This window comes from Dasypus novemcinctus, chromosome 25 (genome assembly GCF_030445035.2).
Source record: "Dasypus novemcinctus isolate mDasNov1 chromosome 25, mDasNov1.1.hap2, whole genome shotgun sequence".
Taxonomy (NCBI): domain Eukaryota; kingdom Metazoa; phylum Chordata; class Mammalia; order Cingulata; family Dasypodidae; genus Dasypus; species Dasypus novemcinctus.
Window position 1 is genome coordinate 49,894,968 of NC_080697.1, and position 24,876 is coordinate 49,919,843.

The window sequence follows — 24,876 nt, forward strand, 5'->3', positions numbered from 1 at the left end:
GTATATCCTGCTGTTTTGGGTGCAATGTTCTGTCTTTGTCTATTAGATTTGGTCCATTTATCATATTATTCAAGCTCTCTGTTTCTTTATTTATCATCTGCCTAGATGTTCTTTCCAATGCTGAGAGTAGTGTATGGAAGTCTCCAAGTGTTATAATAGAAACATCTATTTCTTCTTTCAGTTTTGCCAGGGTTTGCTTCATGTAATTTGGGGCATCCTGGTTAGGTGCACATACATTTATGATTGTTATTTCTTCCTGGTGAATTGGCCCTTTTAGTTTTATTTATTTATTTCATTATTAAAGCATTTTTAATATTTCAATAATAAAAATAAACAGAACACAGATGAACAAACAAGAAAATTCTTCACTTCTCAATCTCTTTTTTTTTCCCTACTGTAGATAGCCACTATATCTGGATATTCTTGCACAACTATGTATTTATTAAGCAGTTTTATTAAAATATATTCACATACCATATGACCTATCCAAAGTGTATAATCAATGACTTTTAGCATAATCTCAATGTTGTGCATTCATCACCACAAACTTTTTAGAACTCTCTCATTATTCCAAAGACGAACTCCATACCTCTTTGCATTCTTCCTTCCCTAGCCCCTCATACCCACTAGTCTAATTTCATCTTTTTCAATTGATTTATATTTACACTTTATATATATGGAATCATACACATGTATGATTTCTTTCACTTAGTATAATCATTTCTTGTCTCTATTAACAGTTTTGCTCTTAAGGTCTATTTCTACCAATATAAATATAGCTATTCCAGTTTTTTTAAGATTACTGCATGCATGGGATATCTTTTTCCAGCCTTTTACTTTCAATCTATTGGTATCTTTGGGTCCAAGGTGATTCTTTTGTAGACAGCATATAGATGGCTCATATTTTCTTATCCATTTTGCTAGTCTGTGTCTTTTTATTGGGAATTCTAAACCATTAACATTCAATGTTCTTATTGTATATGCAGTTCTTCAGTCAATTTGACCTTTGGGTTTTATCTGTCCTATTTATTTTCACCACTCTTTTTATACTTTTATTTAGTTTTATTGATATAATCTTAACTTCTACCTCTCTTCCAAGCCTCTCCTATCTTTTCTTCTCAGGCAATAACATGTCCTTTAATATTTCCTACAAAGTCAGTCTCTTTGTTACAAACTCTCCCAGTTCTGTTTATCTGTGAATATTCTAAACTTGCCATCATTTTTGAAAGACAGTTGAAACAGATAGTAGAAACTTGATTGGCAGTTTTTCTCTTGCAGTATCTTAAATATACCATACCATTGCCTTCTTGGCTATATGGTTTCTGATTAGAAATTGGTGCTTAATCTTACTGGACATCCCTTGTATGTGATGCATTACTTTTTCCTTGCTGCTCTCAGAATTTTCTCTTCATCTTTGGCATTTGACATTCTGATTAGTAAGTGCCTATTCAGATTTATTCAGATGGGAATACCTTTTGCTTCCTGGACACAGATGTCTATTTCCTTCATAGGGTTGGGAAATTTGCAGGCATTATTTCTTCACATATTCCTTCTGCCTCTTTTCTCTTCTTCTTGAACACCCATGCCATATATGTTTGCACTTCTCTTGCTGCCATTTTGTTCCCTGAGACCTTGTTCAATTTTTTTTTTCTATTCTTATCTGTTCTTTTGTATGTTCACTTTCAGAGGCCATGTCTTCAAGCTCCCCGGTTCTTTCTTCTGCTTCCTAAAATCTGCTATTATATGCCTCCCATGTATTTTAAATTTCATTTATTGTGCTTTTAATTCCCATAACATCTGCTATTTTTCTATGTATGCTTTCAAATTCTTCTTCGTGCTCATCCAATGTCTTTTTAATATCCATAATCTCTTTAGCCATCTCATTGAATTTATTAGGGAGATTTGTTTGAATATCTATGATTCGTTTTCTAACTCCTTTAGGTCATCTGGAGGCTTACCTTATTCCTTTGACTGGGTCACATCTTCCTGCTCTTTGGTATGAATCGTAATTTTTTGTCAGTGTCTTGGCATCTGGCTTACTAGATTTATTTTTTTTCTGGGTGCAGTTTCTCTCTTATTTTAGGGCTTTCTTGCTGTTTCTCCCTAGCTGGTTGTGTAGTAGGAACCAGGGATGTAGTTAGTACTGTAAGTTATGGAGGCTAATGCTGTCTTTGTTTCCCCAGGAACTGATAAAGCTTCTCCCACCTTTCTCCTCTGCCAGGTATAGGCATGGAGCTGCAGCCAAATGTAGTAATCCAAGTTGTGCAGGTCAAAACTGTCAGCAATTGCCCAGAGAGACTGATTAAGCGTCACACCCCTTCTTCCCCTGCCTGTGGTGGGGTGGAGCTGCAGGCGTGGGCAGCAAACTAAGCCACCTGGGTCAAAACTGACCACAGTTGCCCAGGTAGACTGATGTAGCACTGTCCCTTTCCTCCCCTGCCAGGGGTGGGGATCGGCCCTCTGGAGTGTCCAAAAATCTAATCTGAGTGGGCCCAAAGCCCTCGCAGTTTCCCAGACAGGCTGAGGAAACACAGCTCTTCTCCTATCCTATTGGAGAGACAGGGTTGCATCCCCAGTATCTGACTGTTCAGTCTCTGCTGGACAAAAGCACCTGCAATTGCCCAGAGAGGTAGGTGCAGGTTTCCCAGCTTCCTCCCTGCTTGAAGTGGGGCTGGAGCCTAGGCTTGAGCTACAATCTGATCTGGGTGGAAAGACACTCATCCCTATCTTCTCTGTGGTTTTCAATCACTCCTGCTTCCCCTCATGCCGGGGGCAGAGTTTAAATGGTGACTACCAGCCTCTTTTCACCTTGGACAGGTTCAAATATTAACTGTTCTCAGGATTATACTTTAGCCAGCCGTATGTACTAATCAGTGGCTACAGTCAGTGCCCAACCATCTCTTCCTTCCCCATTTTTGGGAAATAGAGCTTCCAACTCCAGCCACTGAATAGCTTCCTAGTTGGCTTGCGCCACCAGGGGAGGAGGGGCACTGGCCTCTGCAGTGTGGAGTGCTCTACTCATGAATCTTCATTGCAAATTGACAGTCTTCTCCTCCCATTCTTTAAAGATGTTGCAGGATGCTCTTCTGGTCTCCTGGGCCTCCCAAACAGGTGCTTTAGATAACTCTGGGTAATTAGTTAACCTGCCCTGTAGGACGAGCTCACTTTTGGAGCTCCTTAGTCTCCCACCATCTAGCCCATCCAAATATATTTAATTTTAATTGATTGCTTCATTATATATCTTTGTTTAATTAATTCAGCAGTAATATCTATCTTCAGAGGGCTTTGAGTCAAGGGGGGAAGAAATAGAAAAGACATGAATTACTCTGCAGTGTCAGGTACTCCATGATAAAGAACATTCCTGAGGACTCTATAAGTCTTATAGGTTGGTTGGTACTTTACCACATAGATGATGGTGGCTCTGCATTCCTGGTTGAAGGAATAGCATGTTTATGGGCTCATTGGTATAAAATACCCTGTCACATTTGAGTTCAGCAGGGCTGGAATGTGTGGGGCATGCACGGATTGGATGAGCCTGTGATTCAGCTTCATGTGGTCTACTCTTCGGTGATGGAGAGTTAGAATGGTATTAGACAAGGATTAGGTGGATGATCTACATGATTTTTTCCTTCTAGTTATAAACATGCTCATGTTCCGAGGCCAGAGCTGTCAATATAGCTAATACATTTTTTAAAAAATGCAGGCCAATAATGATGTACTTTCAACCCTGTGATCCTAGAGCAGTCACACTTTCTAGGGAAATGGTAACACTGAGCTATCTTTTTCTAAAAGTGATGAATGTGATGTTTTAAGCTTAATGTGGGATGAGGAGTCACACAGAGGTCCTGGCTCTCCTTTTCTGCCCGTGTTGGAGCAGAAGTCTAATCAGGAAGCTGTGTCAAATGTTCCTTTTTCACAATACACATATATCTGTCTCTCATTAGGAAGCATTAACCATTCCTTAAAATCTCTTTTTTTAGCATGAAATTTAATATAATTTGAGTACTATGCTTTGAATTAAATGTTCACCTGAAGAATTTTTTTTCAGATATCCTTCAGGCTAAAATCTTGTGGAAGGATATTATATACTTCCAAGACATGCTACCTCTTCTTTCAAGTTCTTCCCACAAAATAAATATAATCTTTGCTTTAATCAGTAAACTGTTTATTTACATCTGCATTGAATCAATTTTTCTCACATCTTGGGAATTCAACCATATATGGACAGAACCCCTTTAGTGATAACCCATCTGAATGACTATTTGCAAAATAAGATGTGAATTTGCATTTAGTATAAGTCTTAAGAGATTTTCCAAAATGCAAATGACAAAGAAATCTTTTTTCAATATTTTACCAAAGTAAAATATATATACAGTAAAAAGAACAAATCTAGAATACATCTTTTATAATGCAGTTTTATCATCAGGTTGATTATCCATATCTCTATCTAAGAACCAATTTATTTTTCTTTTGAAAATACTTATTTTTATGCCTGATATGAAATCAATGTATGTATCCTAAAATATCTCTGTATCAACAATAGTTGTTGTTTTTCTGTTGAATTTTTTCCCCCCAACTATAGCTGTGGTTATTCTATTATAATTGTTTGCATATATCTCAGCAACTCCTGTATTCTGACAGTGATACTTTGGTATCTAGCCTTTGTAACTTATCATTTTAAATTTTCACTCTTCCTTCATTTCTTTGTCCTTTTATTCTGATTTAGAGCCAGCTTTTGAAGTTTGTTCTTCATGTAAATTTTTCTATTGAATTTTGAGAGTTCTTTCTATATATAAATGTAAGTTCTTAAAGATTCGATTTGCAAATATTTTCTCCCAGATTGTAACTTATTTTTTCAGCCTCTTAATAGGATCTGTCTCAGCAAAAGTTTTTAATTTTGACAAAGTCCAATTTATCAATTTTATTTATATGGATTGGGCTTTTAGAATCAAATCTAAGAATTTGTTGTCAATCATAGAGCCTGAAGCTTTTGTTTTCTAAAATTTTTATTGTATTGAATTTAACTTTTAAATCTGTGAACTGTTTTGAACGAATTTTTGGGTAATTTGTTACATTTAGCTTGAAGGTCATTTATTTGTCCATTTCATTGATCTTTTAATGAAAAGCTTTCTGTTTTGCTGATTTATCTATTGCTTTTCTATTTACAATTTCATCGATTACTGTTCTTATCTTCAGTATTTCCTTCATTTTGCTTGCCTTGACTTTATTTTTGTCTTTTTCTAGGTTATTGAAGTTGAAGCTGAGTTAATTGATTTTAAATTTTTCTGCTTTTCTAATGTATTCACTTGGTACTTCAAATTCCCCTCTTAAAACTGCTTTAGATCTATTCTACAGATTTTGATATATTTAAGTTTTCATTCAGTTCAGTGTATTTTTTTTCTTGTGTTTTTCCCCTTTGAATCATGAATTTTTGTAGGTGTATGATGTTTAGACTGCAAGTGTTTACAGATTTTCTTTTCTACGTTATTGATTTCTTTTGACTCCATTTTGTGTAGAGAATACACTGTATAATTTCTCCTCTTTTATATTTGTTGAGGATATGATCAATTTTAGGAAATGTCCAATAGAAATGTGAATGCACATGTATTCTGCTGCTGTTGTGTGGAGTGTTCTCTAATTATCACTTACATCCTGTTTACTAATGGTATTGCTGAGGTCTTCTATATCTTTTTTTTTTTCTTTCTAATTGGTTTATCAATTGTTAAGAGAGTGATACTGAATTCTCCCACTTTAATTGTGGCTTTATAATTTTTTTTTCCTTGCAGTTCTGTGGAGCAAGTTGCTATAGAGTGGGTCATGGAAACACAGGCTCAGACATAAAAGAGATTTTAGGCAAATGACCCCTTGTTATCGACAGCACAAAGGATCCAGAAGAGCAGGGATCTTTGTGTTTTCTGGTCCCTCAGGGAGGCCAACTGCTTCAGTCAGTGTCATTGAAGGGAGGCTTTGCATGCCCCTCTTTGCATCGGAGGTGAAGGTCCCTCTGCTGCCTTTCTGTACATCCCAGGTAAGTGCTGGGTTTCTGTGCATCCCAGGGCAAGGGGGCTCTACCGTGGAGAAAAATCATTTATCAAGCAACTTCTGTGCAGAATATCATTCCTGCAAAGCAACTGGGGCTGCTTGTTTCCAGTTTGGGTTTCAAGGTACAATCTGTTAGACCTAATTTCTTCCTTGGCCTGTGAAATGGAGACATATAAAAATATCTGCCTGTAAACAAGCAAAAGGGGAAAAGGAAGTGGGTAGGCAAAGGCTAGGAGATGGTCACTGTGTCTGTGACTTCCTCAGAAATTCTATCAGTTTTTTCTTCACATACTTTTTAGCTCTGTTGTTTGGTGCAAAATTAAGAATTACAATGTCCTCTATATTGATTGACCCTTTCATCAATATTTAATGTTTCATCTTGCCTCTGGTAATTTTCATTGCTCTTAAGTCTACTAATTTGCTATTAATATAGCCACCCCTATAATTAGCACTATACCCATTAAATATGTATTCCAGAGGTTAAATCTTCTGGCTGGTTGAGCCCCAAATCTCAGTAAATTTGCAAGCAACACCTACTCTCCAGTTTATCAGACTTACCCACGACAGTGAACAAAAGAATGATGATGAACAATGCTCACCCCCCAAAAACAGAGAATTTCTACAACTGCAAGCAAGACAGTTCCGTCCATCTGGTCCTGGGATCTAAATCCCCTCTCAGTCAGAAGCAGAGGTGCTCTTTGCATTTTGCATTTGCCTAAAATCTCTTTTATGTCTGAGCCAAAATCCTCACAATAGAAGAGAAAACAACCATAAGAGTTACCAACATAAGGGTTACCAACAAACATAAGGGTGGGCATCACACTAAAGGTGGTCATCACCAACCCAAAATTCTCACCATAGAAGAGCAAACAAACATAAGGGTTTGCACCTGTGGACTAAAGTAGACTTATTATTATTCTGATAATTTAAGAACTTGTAACATGATATAAAGATAGTGGTCACCAGAGGTTCTGAAGGGAGGAAGAGGGAAGAATAGGTATAACATGGGGCATTTTGGGGATTTTGGAATTGTTCTGCATGATACTGGAATGATGGATACAAGATATTATAGATTTTGTCAAAACCTATAAAATTGTGTGGTGCACAGTGTAAACAGCAACATAAACTATAGACCATGCTTAGTAGCAGTGTTTTAATATGTGTTCATTGTTTGTAACAAATGTACCAAACTAATGAAAAATGTTACTAATGGGGGAAGTGGGAGGGGAAGGGGTAGGTATATATGGGAATCCCCTATATTTTCAAAGTAATATTTATGAAATCTAAAGCACTTTAAAAATAGAGGAAAAATGCTTTAAAATATATATATATATATCCACTCCTGCTTTCCTTTGATTTATGCCTGCATGATATATATTTTTTCATCTTTTTACTTTTAATCACTCTATATTACTATGTTTGAAGTGCATTTCTTATAAATATCACATAATTGGGCCATATTTTTAGTCCACTCTGGCAATCACTGTCTTTTAATCAGTATATTTGGACAATATACATTTAATACAATTTTTTATATTTTAGGGCTTATGTATGCCGTTTTTTAAAAAAGATTTATTTATTTGCTTTATTTTTCTTTATTTATCCCCTCCATTCCCCAGATGGTTCTCTTATCTGTTTGGTCATTGTTTGCTCGACTTCTCCATGAGGCACCAGAAACTGAACCCATGACCTCCCACATGTGAGGCAAGTGCCCAACCGTCTGATCCACATCCACTCTCTATGGGCTACAGTGTCTACTGGCTTGTGGCATGAACTTGTTGTGGCAGGAGGTGGTGTCTAGCTCATTACAGCAGGAGGTTCTGAGCTACACCCACTCCTTGAAATTTTTAAAAATTCCATTTTGACTTATCTCTAGAATTTTTGGATGTACCTCTTTGTACGACTTTTTAAGGGGTTGTTCTAGTTATTCCATTATATATATGTAATTCATCACAGTGACAGGTGTTGTCATTTACCAGTTTGAGTGAAATATGTAAACTTTACCCTCCATCACTTTGCCTTCCCTACTTATATCGTAATTGTCTTAAGTTTATCCTCTACATACATTTGGAATGACATCTGGCAATGTCATAATTTTTGCATCAAAACATCAAGAAGAGAAAGAAAATTCATTGTATTTATCCATACTTTTGCTTACCATATTCTTTCTTATTATCCAAGGTTCTTTCTTGTTATTCAAGGCTCCTTCTTTTTTGTTTCCTTCCTCTTTAGAAAACATCATTTAGCCATTCTTTAGTTTAAGTATTCTGGAGAAAAATCCTGTTAGGATGTGAGAGGAAGATTACTGGCCAGTCTAAAATCTACCAACCTTACCAAAGTCTGAATGAAAATATTAGCAAAACAAGCAAGACATGAAAACAGAACATAATTTGGGAAGAGGAAGTTAATTACTCAGAAAGATCCTTGCTCCACTTTGTTAATATTGAGGTATGTTGGGAAGTGGCTACTCAGTCAGGAGCCACATTTCCCACCACTTTTCATCTGGGTGATACCATAATACTGAATTGGTCAATGGAATATAAATATGAGTGATTGATACCACTTCCAAGCCTTAGTCATTAAAAACTTACTGTTTGATCTTCCATGCTTTTTTTCCTATTTTGATTGATTACACCAAAGATAAGGCCCATTATTATGATGTTAGATGTTGAAGATGAAAAAGTCACAGTATGAAAGTAGTCTGTGCCACTGAATCACTATTTTAGAACTCTACATCTAGGAATATACCTGCTTTAGAAGAAAAAAGATGTTTTTTATGAAATTACTGACAGTTCAAAGATAAACAAATTATAGTTTCTTAATCCAAGGAATGTACAGTGTAATTAGGGATGGGAAAGAAATTTACAAAAAATTGAAGCTAATAGTTATCACTGGGAGGTATGCAGGGGGTGGGTAGGAAAAGACATAGATGCAATTTTATTGGTAATTTCTATTCTTTAAGTTGATTGTGATTCCAAAGGTTTTCCACTAATGCTTCAGAATCTGTGCTTGCATATAATTTATGTTTTTGTATATATCAAAATTAGAAAAAAAAAAAGACATGCAATTTTCTGCTGCTTCTAGGTCTTCCTTCAACATTTCTCAGTCTGGATGATTGTTCTGTTACCTCTTTTACATGTCTTTTTCCAAAAATTTTTTTGTAATGCATTTGTCATCACTTTTACTTATTTTTTTTTTCCTTCCTTAGTTAGGTACTAACTAAATAAACTAAAGCATATTAATTTTTTGGATACCCTGTATATAACAATATGGCTGCCAAATAGTAGGTATTTAATAACTATTTGCTGAAGGTATCAATAATATTATCTTCAAAGCAGATTTAGCTATATGATAATATTGTTGTTATTCAAGACTTTTAAAATCTTAAGTTTAGCAGACAAATATTTCATATTCACACTTAAGTGTACCATTAAAGAAATTTGTTCATAATCTACATACAAACCAGCCACTTCTAAAAATGCTTGCATGCAGCATCTGAAGTCTGAAATCTCACTACTCTGGATTTTATAAACAAGTAATTTAATTTATTATTGATTATAGATCATGAAGTGGAGAGTCTATTCAGTGTAACAAAGAAATATAGGACTAAGCTAATCCCTGTGTCTGTAGTTTTTAGAGTGCTTTCATTGATTCTCATTATAACACTTCTGGTTTTGCTGGATTAATTAGTACTTCTCTTAGAAGACTTATCTTATGTCTAAAATAATCTATTTCCTTTTCCTTCCAGAAATTGATGTACAATAAAAAAATACCTGAAAACTGCTGAGATTATTATACCAATATGAATTCATCATTCTCATAACACCCCAAAGATCTAGTTTCCCTATTTGGTGGAGCAAAATATTGCTTAACTTTTTAAATATGAAACTTGACATTTGAGGATAGTTTGTTAGTCTGAAGTTTCCACATTTCGGTACATTAGGACTTTAAATACAGAAATTTTAAGGGACCAAAATTGATTAGTTTGTGAAAAAATACTTTAAGCCCTTAGTAATAATGCTTTTGTTTTAGATAGAAAAAATAATCCTACCTACTATGTTCCAAACATGGTGTCAATTTAGCATTTCTTGAAACCACTAGACAAGTTATAAACAATTTGGATGTAATATTTCCATGTCATGTTTGATGAAGTTATTGATCAAAGGTATAGTCAGAAACACCCTGATACAAATGATTTTTTTCTCTTTTGAAAGTAGTGGGAAAATATTTCTCAAATTATATGCTAGACAGAAACTAGTAAATATTAGCCATTATTTGTGTGTATTTGGGTAGAAATTTCAGGGCAATTAAGTTGCCAACCTCATTGAAAAATTTCACATTAATTGCTTTGCTATGTCAATTCTAGGTACTTTGCATCTGTTGACCTTTATTAGAGAAGTTAGTGTCAACTGGTGAAAATAATAAGTATTACAAGAGGCATTGAGAAACCATGATATAATTAGGTTATATTCAGTCTAGAATCAGGGTTATTCAGACTTTGAAGGGACTCTGAATTGCATGTTGAGAAATCACCCATACGCTGTAATAAAAAGCTAGCCACTGCAGTCCTTGCTAGGTTAATGAAAATGTTTATTTCCCCCCTCTCTTTATTGAAATGAGTAGTGCAATAGCTTTGTGATATGTGCCAGGTGATTTGTTGAATTATTTTAGTTGAAGAAAATAATCTATAAATGCAACGGCAATTTTAGTGTAATAACTGTATGATCAACTAAATTCCTCAAAGATACATTTGTCTTCTTCACAGAACAATCAAATGTGTCAAATACACATGTAATAGGAATTATCATCTCTGAATATTGAAAGTCATTGATGATGGCACTAATCACTCAGGCATGTAATATTGCTTTTAGTTTACTATTTTGATAAGGCAATGGAACTCCAGACACTTCCACTTTGTGCTTTCCAACTTAATAGACAAGTGCCAAGAGGTTAATGTGGCATTCTGCCAATTACTAGATATATCTGTCCTGTTCGTACACTAAAGATCTGAAAGATAACTGCAAGATATGTCCATAGTGCACTGAGTTCCCAGTAAGATGGATTTGGGTACAAATTCCTTTTATCACATTACTCTGACGTGTGGGAACACTGTGGCATTCTGGGTTGCCATGGATTCCCAGTACCAGTGTCCAATAATTTTCAAAATGTCTGGGTATTTTCCTTTCTCTAGTGCATGTTTACTCTCATGAATGACTGGAGTTCTCTTTTGGAAGGCCAGGAGGAAGGTTCACGCTTTGAACTTGTGGAGTTACAACTGTTCTTTCCTCAAGTGGATTTACTCTCTGTTGATTAAAAGGGCTATGAATTGAATAAGATCTAGGGATTGCTGAGGGTCATTGATTCTCTGTTGGAATGACTCAGGTAAAGCCTGTTTTCCAGATCTAGAGTTTACTTACCATTTATATGCTCTCAAATTTATATGTCTCAGATATTTGTAATTTCCAAGAGCATGGGGTCCTAACACCTTAGCTTTACGCTTTTCAGTCCTTCATCATTTCTCTATCAAAAAAGTATCTAATTTTTAAAAACTCAAATACTCAAGAAAACCATATTTCTCAAACTGGTTTCATGGACACTGCCTTACTGTTTTCTGAATGGTTTTAGAATTTTTATATTTTGTGTTTTTATTAAGTGATTACATTTTTAAAAATAAGTTTATTTCTCTAGTGATTATTTGTATGTGAAAGACATCTTTCTAGAATGCCAGTTTTGTTTGTTAAATCAATGGTTTTAAAATTAGAGCTCATGATAGGTCTTTATGGTTAAAGAGAAGGAAAGATAAATGAAAAAAATTAGAAAATTCCTGCTTAGAGAAAAACAAGCCTATCTAAATAAATTATACTTTGAAAGTTTTGAACTATTTTATAAGTATATAAAAATTAAAATCATATATTCTTAAAGCACAACTACAATTAGAATGTTTTGACTAATTCTTGGTGGTAGACATATTTAAAACATTTTTTCATATAGAATCATTACACTGATAGCACAGTTTAAAAATATTTACCTAGAATAATGCATGGTGAAACAAGTACATATGATTCACTGTATTTATATCCTGCTGATATCACTCTGTCAAAAAGCGGGCAAATGAATTAAAAAATGCATATTCAGTAGGAGATTACAATGAAGAAATGACTCATGAAAACCATAATAATAGGTAACACTGACTGAGCACTTATTACAAGTGAAGAAATGTGGTAAATGCTTAATATTTATCATCTAATTCTTATAGTAATCCTGTGAAGCAGTTGTTATATTTATCTTTACTTTAGAGGAAAGGAATCGAGGCAACGAAGATTCCATCAACAAAGAGTAAGTACCTGTGGTGTTTTCTCTTACCAGGGGAGTTTGATTTCAGATTGAGTATTCCTATCCAGTCAGCATAATTCTTCCAAATTATTATCCCAACTCTATGCCTGTTGTACTTAAACATGCCAAACACACTCCCACATTCATCTTCCTTACAGGCTGTTCACTTGGTGATATATTTCTGTATCCCAGTTGTCTACATACCTTCCTTCCTATTGGTAGGTAAATTTCACCTTATCAGCAGTGATCTTTCTAAAACATTTAAATTCAAGAAATATTTGTGGAGAGCTTTTTATGTCACTAGTAAATATAATTGTTACTCAATTTAAAAACTTTCAGTTAACTTTAGATAGTTCACAAGTTAATTCAATTTCTTTAGTTTGACATATTATGCTCTTACTGGTGTGATACTCTCATACTCTTATACATTCAATAACACCTAAGTGTCAGATAATCTGTTATTTTTGGATATACAAAGAAGAATAAAGCTATCTCCTGTCCTCAAGGAGTTTAAAACCCTGCCTAGATATTAATAATGATTATTATATATAATATTATTGGTTCTTTGATAGAGATATGCACATGGGAGAAGGGAAGGGTTAGGAAACCTTCTTGAGGAAATAATGTCTAAACTGTGTCTTAAATGCTGAGTAATAAATAATAAGCTAAAAATGGGTTGATGGTAGTAATATAGGCTATGAACGAGGGGCTGTTCATATCTTTGTAGATAACCTGATCTGTATGTGTCCTGAGCTGTGCATGTGGGACAGTGAGAACTGCAGCCCTGCAGATGGTAATCATGACAATGACTCCAGTCCCAGAAAAACAGTTTAGCAATGCAAACTCTATAAACTTTAAATATTCAGGAAAATGCAAACCAAATGTGCTAAGAACTTACCTAGAATGTATAAAGTCCATGCTAAAAACTTACCTAGGATGTGGGAGATATGTGTTAATTCAAACTTATTGAGCACTGAAACAAAAAAACATTTAACTCTTCCTCTGTATAAAAGGAACTCGAAAATCTTGTTTGGGGCTCAGGTTTTGAACAGAAAGCTCGTGTGTCCAGCCAGCCATAAATAAATTCATTTTTCCTTCCCAAAATTATTGCGAGACCTGGCCTTTTCATATGCAAATAATTAAACCTCTTTCGATGTCTACAATATCTGGGGGCTCATCTGGGATTTGCAAATGAAGTCCAGAGAAGGTAGCATTTCGCTACCCCTTCTGGATCCCCAAGGAAGCCAGCAGGACTCAGGTGAATGCCAAACCTGGGTGCCCCTGGATTAAATTTAGTCCAGAAAAGATGTGGGCTCCACTGGAATCTTCCCGACAAAAATCGAGGGCAATGGAAGGTCTGGAAAAAAATTATGGGAATGAAAAAGATTCCAAACATGGAAAAAGATAAGACTCCCCTGGGACCATAATGTCAGGAAAAACCCTAGCTTTGATTGCTAGGAAGGGACCCCAATCACTTCCCAGGAGACCCCATTACCTCCAGAAATTTGGGGGGAAGCTGTCTCCTCCAGGCCTGAAAGGAAAGAAAAAAGGAAAAAGCCTGGTGTTTGGGTTTGTCTACCTGCATGTTAGCATCTGGTTCTGGTCTTGTCTCCACAGAGGTAGTGAAGGCTTGATCGTAATAAGAAAGGATGTTTATAGGTTCGAGTCCTAACCATCCTCGAAATTGGTCTGGATTTTGAGAAACTTGGTTACAGGAAAATGAACTGGCTTTCTAGTAAAGCTTGGTCTGGGTATAAAGTTAAACAGTGGAAAGGCCTAGTGGGAATCTTTTCTTATGGTGCTGAATTGCAGATGAGTTTGCTTTATAGACAGCAAGTGTAAGCAGGAGATCCTGTTCAGATGTTAATGTTAAGTGTTCTTTCTTTCTAAAGTTTTTAATGGCTGTGGGGGCAGCCATGCCGAAAAAAATACATGTAAAAATTGTGAGTCAGATTAATACGTTTTGTGCTTCTGTCTGTCTGCTAAATGCTAGTGTTAAGATGGTGTAGTTATGTAAAGAGGTAAAATTTGGTTAAGCTGGAACCCTCCCTTGCCATTAGCAAAGGAGTGAATTGATTGTAGTTTATAGAGCAAAACCACGGTGTTTGAATGTGTGTGCACATGCTCTGCTGTCTTGCCTCTCTGGGTCTGCCCTATTTCCCAGAGCTCGGGGATTGTCTGTGTCCATGTCCATGTCATGCACCCAAGTTTATTAAAATTGGCCTAGTCAGGGTAGCTGATGGAGCCAATAACTTAAATCATAGCTCTGCCAGGGTGGGGGGTTCCCGGGAAAGGTGCTGAATTTGAAAAGTTCTTTCAAGCCATTTTAGCAGCCTGAAACTTGCTACCATCACCTTGTCTGCCCTCCTCCCTTTAGGAGAAGGCATAGCAAAAATGGAAAGCCTGGAAAAGGGGGGAGGTGAAGGGGATGCAGAGCAGGATCAGAATAAATGCTATAAAGTTCCTTCCCTAAAGCATCAAAGGGCAAAAGAAATTTGTATAATTGACTTCTGCCCAGGTTCTTCTTTTCTAAATCTCTGTCTTTGTAAGTCTATGTAGAAATGCTTTGAAATGTTTTAAAGGTGTAAACTGGTAAAATACCTTAGTCTAAAGACAGGAGGCTATTGCTTGAAAACAAGAAACCTCTAATCACTTGATAGCTCTTTTAAAGGTCTGGCAGGGAGCAGTCAACAGTAAGGGTCATAAAAACTGCAGGAAAAAACCCAGATAAATCTGAAAACCCAAAAACCTCATGTCATGTCTCCTTAAAAATTAGAAAAATAAACCTCAAATTTCTCAATTTGAGGTTTTAAACTCAATTGTGCCTATAAAAAATGTAAATAGTAATCGAAATAAGACCTCATATGCCATCAGTTAGGGTCAGGGAGTTTCTTAAAATGCTAAGATATGGAATTCTTCTGTTTTAATCTGTGCTTAACTTTGTGTTCAACTTTAAAATCTGTGTTTGGATTTTGTCAGTTTGCTTGCACCTAAGAAATCATGGTAAAATATAACTTAAAATGAATCTTTAAATGCCAATACTGTTTTGCTGGTAAATTAAATGCATATCCCACAGGTAAAATTTGTTCAGTTACTACACAAAACAGGAAAGCTTTGCAGGGTTGTTACTAATAAGGTTCTTGTAACTTAATTAATAAAGGTATCCAAATTCACCTTAAAGTAAAACATACTAAAAACTGTAACTAAGGATTAAAATCATTGTATAAGTATCTTTACATATATATATAAATTTATAACAAAAGCTATTACAATGGAGTAAATGTGGCCTGGATTTTGGCTATTATAATGGTGATATTGAATGGATTTCTCTCTGTTTATGGCTACTTTGGGTTCATCTAATGCTTACTGTGATAGTGGCAGTTATTACTTAAACTCATTCTATAGTTATTTTATAACTAATTTCACCCCTGGTCTTCAACTATTGTAATGGTAATTGTAAACTGCATTCACATTTGCCTTAACTTATGGCTCCACCCTTTAGCAATTCAACTTAATAATTAACTTTAAAAACTTATAGTTAGATTAAAAGGAAAGGGGCTTATGCATATCACTTTTATGCCATTCTAAATATTTTTGGTCTTCTCATTTCCTCTTTACCCTTTTAAAGGAAAAACTGTCATTTTCCTTACTCTTTAAAATTAAATAATATAAATTAATGCTAATTGGCTATTTCCACCAGAAATCAAAAATAACTGTTGTCAGGTTTTCCAGGAGTAAGCAATACTCTTCCTAGGGTACCAGGCCTTACTAAACAACCCCCCTCCCCCATTGTTCAGGCTGTCTCAAAGGAAAAAAAATGGGTAAAAGCTACCTGGTTTCTTCCCAGTCTAAACAGAAGCCCAAATGCTTGCCAGGTTCCCTCCAAACTGCAATGTAACTAGGAAAGTCAGTGAGGGAACTATATTTTTAAATTAATCAGCAAAGAAAAAAGTTTTAAATGGTGTTTCTGTATAAAACCATTCATGTCTGCCTATTTGCTAAAGTTAAATATGCAGTTATATAAGTAATATATATTTCTAAAACCTAAATTAAACTAAATGGCATAAAAGGTCATATAAAAAAATCTAAATGCAGAACTGTTAAAAAACTATGAAATCCTTACTAAATTATAATTAAAACAGGTTAAATAATTGCTTTATATTCCAGAGCCTAAAAGTTATATGCTTTTGAAATTATTCACAGTTTTAAAATTATCAAAAACAAAAGTTTTAAGCCCCTATAAAAAAAGGAAAACAACATTCTTTGTTTAATAAATAAGAGTTTCACTTGTTTAGCTTAAGTATTATCTCATGGGTTTATGATTACCAGGTTAATAAGTTAACATTGTATATGTTGAATCTTTAAAATAATGAAAACTGTAAACTCATGTTTAATAAAATAAGTGTAAAACTGCTCCCTCTTAAGTGCATGAGGTAGATTCCATTGGTTGCCAATTATAATCTGGAGTAAATTTGCCAGTCTATAATTGTGGTCAGTTGTAAAATTTTTATAAAAAACGTGTTCCAAACTGAGACATTTAAATGGTTCTAGTTCTAGAAGCCATTGTTAACTAAAAACCTGGATTGGTATTTATGGCAAAGAATAACTTCGTGATAATAAAACCTGTCTAAAGGTCACTGCAAGGTGCATATTTAAGTAAATGGTAATGAAAAGTTACCTTGATTCCATTGTGTATCTTCCATTTTCATTTTAACAATGAAAAATAGTTTTTCCCCTCTATTACTAAAGTAAAATGCCTGCTAATATCTTCATGGTAAAAGTATAAAAAATAAACACAGTCATTTGATATATAATGTGTTGCATTAAAAATGTTAAAAAATATATAAAAACAAGGGATGAACTTTGACATTGTCAAACTCTCTTGTCCACTCAAACCAGGCCTTGAATACATTACAGGTTGCCTCTCCATATGAGTTATTGGCTAGGCTGGTCACTGACCCCTCAAATAAAAATATCTACTTCATCACGTCTCCAGTTGTGCTCCTGAAGTTGATGGAAACTACGTTGCAGTTTCAAACTCCTTCAGCAGCCAGTGATGGCTCAGTATGGCCAAATATACAATGGATATCACCTCCAGTCTGGCACTGTTCCATAGTGCCAGAGAGCACTATGCACCAGGTCAGTGAAATACTGAAAACTACCTTCTTAGCTTCTCTTTAGGATCAACGATGCTGTGACTTGCTCACTGAAAAGAACATATCAAGTGGAGCCATAATCACCAGAGTACCATAAGTAAAATTTGAATACAAATTTGCATTATGGTCTGCTCCCATGGAGAGATAACATGTAAAGTATTACAAACCTGAAACTTAAAACTATTAATTGCAACTCAGAATCCTTATGCATTAACTAATACATTAATTAATATTAAGTGCTATACCTTTATCCTGTTCTATTTATATGCCTAATAATTATAATGTTATCTTTTCTATTCTAAATCCGGTACAAAATACATTAAACATGTTAAATTCCTGGTAAGCTTCATTTTCTAAATAGTTAATAAACATGTCTATAAAGTAAAATAACCATCTTAGTTAAAGACAGTGGGGCCACTAGTGGCTTACAGATAACCAGTTAATTAATACCAAGCTCAGCCACCCTACTTCTCTACTGTACTCTACTGTGTGGCAAAATGAGGTTTGCTTCCTAGCAGTGGGTCACCTATTAAACAATAAAAATGACCAGAAATTATTCAATTAAGACCAAAATGTGAAAACTTTATTCTGTAGTTCTGATCACTCCCACAGCTAAAAACTAAGAGAATTTCCAACTTAGTGCATAATCCTGAATGAAACCAACTGCCCAAAAGGTGCCAGTTCACCAAAAGCACCTAACAAAGCACATGAGTGTCAATCATTAAACAGCCTGGAATGTATCTTCAAAACAAAGCTACATACCTAATACTGTTATCTATTACAATTTCTCTCTGAAAATAAAATAACTTAAAAAAAATATATAGGGAAGCAGACTTGGCCCAATGGATAGGGCACCCACCTACCACATGGGAGGTCCATGGTACAAACCCTGGGTCTCCTTGACCTGTATGGAGCTGGCTTATGCGTAGTGTTGATGCACGCAAGGAGTGCCGTGCCACGCAGTGGTGTCCCCTGTGTAGAGGTGTCCCCCGCTTAGGGGAACCCCATGCACAAGGAGTGCACCCTGTAGGGAGAGCCGCCCAGTGCGAAAGAAAGTGCAGCCTGACCAAGAATGGCACCACACACACGGAGAGCTGACACAACAAGATGACACAACAAAAAGCAACATAGATTCCCGGTGCCACTGATAAGGATAGATGTGGTCACAGAAGAACATACAGCAAATGGAAACAGAGAGCAGACAACTGGGGGGGGGGGGGGGTTGGGAAGGGGAGAGAAATAAAAAGGGAATTTAAAAAATTTTATCTATCTATAGATAGATAGATAGATATATAGTTCCCCACCAACTTAAAAAAAAAGGTATCATCTTTATAGGCACCTAACCTTGTCTACCTCTGTAATCCAATGTCCTCTTTTAAAAAACAGGTATTCCAAAATTCTAATCAAGTTTATTTCTTTCAGAATGAACATCTTATTAACCATATGAAAACTTCATCCAGCTTCATACAGAATGCCAGATCCATCTTCCTCCAGTCAAAATAAAATAACAAAATTTTTACATCTTGCTATGTAAGGACTACAACCCATGGCCAGAAGGAAGTGGTTATAGAAAAGAAATCATTTTCCTTCAACACCCCTTTAAAATTGAAGGTGTAAACTCTCTAAGGGTAAAATGAAATTAATAGATGGGTCTGGAACCTAGCAAGAAATCCATGTAAGCACCAGTAACCCTCAGGATGACTGCTGGGGGGCCCCACCCCCAGGATTCTACTGTCCAGAATGAGAACTTCTTCTGAAAACAGGATAAACTCGAATGTTACCCAGAAACTTTGTCTTTAGGCCCTCACTGAAAAAAATTAATAAGTGGGATAATCAATCAAAACAATAAACAGTAACCCACCTCATAACTCCGATGATAATTATGCCAAAGTTTAGCAAGTTAAGCTGGCATAAAGGGGGGAATAATATAGGCTATGAGTGGGGGGCTGTTCATATCTTTGTAGATAACCTGAGCTGTGTGTGTCCTGAGCTGTGCATGTGGGACAGTGAGAACTGCAGCCCTGCCCTTGGTAACCATGACAATGACTCCAGTCCCAGAAAAACAGTTTAGCATTGCAAACTCTATAAACTTTAAGTATTCAGGAAAAATGCAAACCAAATGTGCTAAAAGCTTATCTAGAATGTATGAAGTCCATGCTAAAAGCTTACCTAGAATATATGAAGTCAATGCTAAAAGCTTACCTTGATATGTATTAATTCAAACTTACTGAGCACTGAAACAAAAAAACATTTAACTCTTCCTCTGTATAAAAGGAACTCGAAAATCTTGTTTGGGGCTCAGGTTTTGAACAGAAAGCTCCCAAGTCCAGCCAGCCATAAATAAATTCCTTTTTCCTTCCCAAAATTATTATGAGTTCTGGCCTTCTCATATGCAAATAATTAAACCTCTCTCCATGTCTACAATAGTAGACTATCCCAAGCAGATAAAAAAAGCCAAAGGCTAAACACAGAAATGACATATTTTGTTTACAGGTGACTGCAAGCATTTCATTGTTGTTCAGTTTTCAAATATGAGTCAAGAAGTGCTGATAATTGAGGGAAGAAAGCAGGTGTGGTTATATTTGGAAGATCAGAGGTACAGTCAGACTGCAGGCAGGGAGGCTTTAGGAAACAAATACACTAACTCAGACAGTAAATAATGATCCTCTGAACAAAGAAGTAATAGTGTGGTGGGAAATTCAACAACTCTTGATGAGTGATTGCTTCTTGGGGATGAAAGCAAGAAGGAACTGAGGTTCAGTTCTATCTAGTTGTGTAGGAAATACCCCATTGTTATTTTTGATGATCAGACAATTTATATTTCAAGCTTCTGTTTTATGCTTCTAAGATTTATAACCTCAATTATTTGAGGATTTCCCAGGAATTCTGTCAAGATTCCAAGGAACTTATGTTATTCTAAGGCACTGAACCAGATTATCACTCAGGTACATATGGTCCTTGACAAAAGGACCCCTCTACAGCTAGCTGTGCTCTCTCACCTCTGAGGGTTAGAATTTTTGCTAATATTGCCTTAGATCAATTTTTCTTAGATAAACCAGGTGACTACCTCCTTGATGTACTCCCTCTTTCACTTGCCTGTGCTATCTCTTTTTCTTCCTCCATATCCAAGGGCCTCTCTTTACAAAATGAATTGGGGATAGGAAGAAAGGCTTATCACTGGCACTCCCAGACATTTTGCTTCTACCATATATCATCTTACCACATCCTTCCATTCCCTCTGGGAAATTCTTCAGATTTTCAGATTACAATTTTAGAAACACCAAAGCTAGAAAGTTTAAATGTTATTCTGTTCTTTTGACCCTCCTAGATTCTTCTGAAGTCAGGAAGAAGAAAATGTGGCTGTTTGAACGTGGAGGAAGAAGAGGGAAATTAAAGAGAAAATGTAATATTTCAAAACTCTTATCCAGCTTCACATTCATGGTACCTTGACTGGAAACCTCAGGTGGAAATAAAAGAGTTGAACCTGAAATTTTGAACACTAATAAGAGTTATTTTATCTTTTAATATTTGTTGGTATCCCCAGAGATAAAGTACAATGCCTGTCAAAGAATAGCTACTTGTTCAATAAGTATTCTTTAATAAATTATACAAGGGCTTCTGAAAGTTATTTTGTGGAATAATATACAAAATGAAGAATCAAAAATTTGTCCTCAATATTAATTTTTTCATAATGAGTCTTAATGATAGAAGTAATTACTTTTTATTGTTTGTATTTTAAGTACTTTACTTTTTTTTGTTAAGGTTATAATATCATACAAAGATAAGGACATGAAAACAGAAAAGCCCAAGGATTTTTTGTTAGTTTTTTAGCAAAATTGAGGCAGAGTTTATGTAAAGACTAAGAACCCCTGTTGCATCTCTGTTGCACTGTCATTGAACAGTATTTGTTCTTACTGCAGATACTTTTAAGCTCAGGGTAAACATCTTATTCCTGTAAACAAGGTATTATTAAAGAAAATAGGAGAAATTTCCCCAAAATTCCAGAAATATTTTTCCTCTGAGGTTTGTGTTTAAAATGCATTTTAAGCAATGCGCCATCTCTAAATTACAATTTTAAGAAGAAAGGAATTGGGCTAAGGATTCATATACAAAATTGTCCTGTATGCTGTTAAGATCACTTGCAATGCCAAGTCCAAAAATGAACAAGTGGAATATTTAGGATTTTTGGAAAATGAGAGTAATTTTCTCAGATATTATGTTTAAAGTCTCAATTATCTTGTTAATCCCAGTTATGTTTTAAAATTAATAAGGATCATATCATTAAGAACAGCACACTCAATCCTTACATATCAACATCTGTTGTAATTAGTAGACTAAAAGGACTTAAAGGAATAAAGAGTCATCAATTCCTAGACTTTATTAACTATATCTAAGTGACCTCATATAACTTTATGTCCATACATATAGAGAGATGAAATGATGATCACGTAGTCTTCTACAATATGGCATCTAAACTACTCTCATTTTTAATTCAGTTACAGTAAGAATCAGTGAAGAATTAACTCAATGTTATACTTAAATCTAAGACATTATCTTAAATTAGTTTTCTATCCATTTTTTCCCCCCTGTCTATCCTTGGAATAACATTTTCCTTAATATCTCTCCTTGCCTTCAATCTGTATATAACTATTCCTTGAGTTGTGGTCCTTAGCTTTTTTATTTTGTTTTTCTCGGATATATAATCCATTCTCCTACATATAAATATCTCTTCAGTGGAAAAGTGTGTGTGCATATGTATGTGTGTGTGTATCCAACTTCTGTTCCTTTTTTATGTACAAATAGCACCTGTTTGGCCTGGAGCACCACTCTGGCCCTTTATGGTTCAATGTGGTTTGAATGGGTTGACAGTTTACTGACCCATAAAACAATAAGCACATTCCATTCTGAACCTATAATTTGTTCAGGGATAGGCACATGGCCCACATCACCCAGAAAGGCCCAATATCAATACTTGAAGAGAAAATCTTTCTCCTAATTTTGAACTTGATGTTCATTATCAAGCCTAGAGATGCTAGTGAAAATCTTGTTACCACAAGGGGAGAGGCTGTTTAAGACATGAACTAATAATTAAGAGAGCAGCATCAAAAGGTTGACAGAATAATATCCAAGGTGATAACATATCATCCTTTGGATCATCTATGATGGAAGTCTGTTCTACACCTGGAATTTTCATTAATGTGTGGTATAGTATGTTGATGAATAAACATGGCAGGTAGTTGATAAAATCAAAAGGAATGGAGAAAGGCTTGTTGAAGCAATCAGCAGGATTTTTTTGTTTTTTGTTTTAATTAGAGAAGGTGTGGGTTTACAAAACAATTATTCATAAAATACAGGATTCCCATATACTACCCTAATTTTAACACCTTGATTGTGATGTGGTTATATTTGTTACAATTGATGAAAGCACATTTTAAAAATTGTACTATTAAATGTAATCCATGGTTTAACTCAAGCTTTACTGTGTAGTGCAGTTTCATGTTTTGTTTTTTTAATTTATTACCATATCTACAACTTACTATTTTCCCTTTTAACCACATTCAGAAATACATTTCAGTACTGTGGATTAAAATGTTGTGCTACCGTTACCAACATCCATTACCAAAATATCACCATCATTCCAAATAGGAACTCTGTACATTTTAAACTTTATCTTCTTATTCTTTATCCCCATCCCCTCACCTGATAACCTATTTTCTAGATTCTGATTGTATGAGTTAATTTTAATTATTTCATGTCAGTGAGATCATACAGTATTTGCCCTTTTTTTGTTTAGCTTATTTCACTTAACATGGTATCTTCAAGGCTCAGCTGTGTTGTTGCATTTATCAAAACTTCATTCCTTTTTACAGCTGAATATTCCATCGTAAGTATATACCACATTTTATTTATCCATTCGTCAGTTGATGGACACTAGGTTGCTTCAATCCTTTGGCAATTGTGAATAATCCTGCTGTGAGCATTGGTGTGCAAATACCACCCATTTTGAGTTGATTTTGTATAAGGGAAGTGATAGAGATCCTTATTCTTTCTTTTGCAAAGTGGTTATCCAGTTTTCCCAGCACCGTTTGTTGAAGAGAATCTTCTTTCCCAATTGAGTGGTCTATGCCCCTTTGTCAAAATCAGTTGGTCATAAATATAAGGATTGATTTCTGAGCTTCCAGTTTGATTCCGTTGGTTTATATGCCAGTCTGTGTGCCAGTACTAAGCTGTTTTGTTTGTTTTATTTTTTTTTATCGTAGTAGCTTTATAATATGTTTTAAGATAGAGAAGTGTGAGTCCTCCAACTTTATTTTTCTTTTCCAAGATGACTTTGGCTATTCAGGATCACTTACCCTTACCTATACATTTGATGATTGGTTTTTCCATTTCTGCAAATAAAGTTGCTGGAATTTTGATTGGGATTGTGTTGAAGATAAAAATTGCTTTGGGTAGAATTGACAATATTTAGTTTTCCAATCCATGAAAACAGTCTATCTTTCCATTTATTTACATCTTTGATTTCTTTTAGCAGTGTTTTGTAGTTTTCTATATACAATCCTTTACATCCTTGGTTAGTTTTATTCCTACATGTTTGATTCATATAATTGCTGTTGTAAATGATTTTTTTTTCTTTTTTTCTTCTCCCACCTGTTCACTGCTTGTGTATAATAGCACTACTGATTTTTTGGTGTTGATCTTGAATGCTGACACTTTGCTGAATTCATTTATGAGCTCTAGGAGCTTTCTTGTGGATTTTTCAGAATTTTCTGTATATAGGATCATATCATTTCAAATAGAGAACGTTCTTCTTCTTCCTGTCTAATTTGAATGGCTTTTATTTCTTTTTCATGTGTAACACTAATTGGTTTTCTCATGTTGCACCACCTTGCATACCAGGAATAAATCCCATTTGATTGTGGCATATAATTCTTTTAATGTGCTGTTGGATTTGGTTGGCTAGTATTTTATTGAGAATGTTTGCATCTATATTTGCACGAGTTATGGATTGTGATTTTCTTATTTTTATGGTATCTTTATCTTGCTCTGGTTCGAGGGTAATGTTGTCCTCACAGAAGAATTAGGGAGTGTTCCCTCCCTCCAATTTTTTGGAGTTTTTGAGAAGAATTGGAGTTAAATCTTTTTGGAATGCTTGGTAAAATTTCCCTGTGAAGCCATCTGGCTCAGGACTTTGTTGGGAGGTTTTTGATTATTGATTCATTATTTTTATTCCTAATTGTTTTTTTGAATTCTTCTATTTTTCTTGAGTCAGTGTAGGTAGTTTGTGCGCTTCTAAGAATTTGTCTATTTCATCTAGGTTATTTGAATTATTAGTGTAGAGTTATTC

General features: G+C 35.1%; 1 long non-coding RNA gene across 1 annotated transcript; it reads left to right on the forward strand.

The window, feature by feature from the left end:
- The first annotated feature begins 12,333 nt into the window (after nt 1-12,333).
- Nucleotides 12,334-21,021, forward strand: LOC139437601 (uncharacterized). Its single transcript, XR_011647431.1, has 2 exons — nt 12,334-12,378; nt 20,860-21,021. It is a non-coding gene; the product is annotated as an uncharacterized lncRNA (long non-coding RNA).
- Nucleotides 21,022-24,876: the final 3,855 nt, after the last annotated feature.